Genomic DNA, 572 nt, shown 5'->3' on the forward strand with positions numbered 1-572 from the left:
AGAGGCTTTTCCATTATTAGGAGATTATATCAGAAGCAGCATTACGTTTATCACCTGGGCAAACATACCCAAATTAAAGTTACTGAAAAACTTTTTAACACTTTAATGAAAACCACTTAAGCAAAATTAAAATAATAAAATGCTTGACATAATCACACTTTCTGCACAGATTATTAGTGAAAATGTTTTTTTCTAACCTATTTAACCTATTAATTCCAACAAGTTAAAACAATAATATTAACAATGATACATGATACATTTTAGGCATTTTGAATCCAGCTGGCATTTGACCAGCTTTTAGTCCTACATATGAACATGCAGAATAAGACAATCTGCCATTAATAATTGCAGTAAATTTGACAAAAATTGTAAGTATTAGGCTGCAACATTCTGTTCAATCTTTTTTATATTTACCAAGGCCGAAATTGCCTTAAAATTACATTGTGCATGGCCAACATTAGAGTAAATTGAGAAGCTGCAATACATTTAAAGACATTTAGAAATGATTTTTTTTTTGGAGATTAAAAATTTTGTTATCATATTGTTGTCGTATAGGTAAGCCAAAATAAATA

The sequence above is a fragment of the Pyxicephalus adspersus genome, chromosome 2, assembly GCF_032062135.1.
Source record: "Pyxicephalus adspersus chromosome 2, UCB_Pads_2.0, whole genome shotgun sequence".
NCBI classification, from domain to species: domain Eukaryota; kingdom Metazoa; phylum Chordata; class Amphibia; order Anura; family Pyxicephalidae; genus Pyxicephalus; species Pyxicephalus adspersus.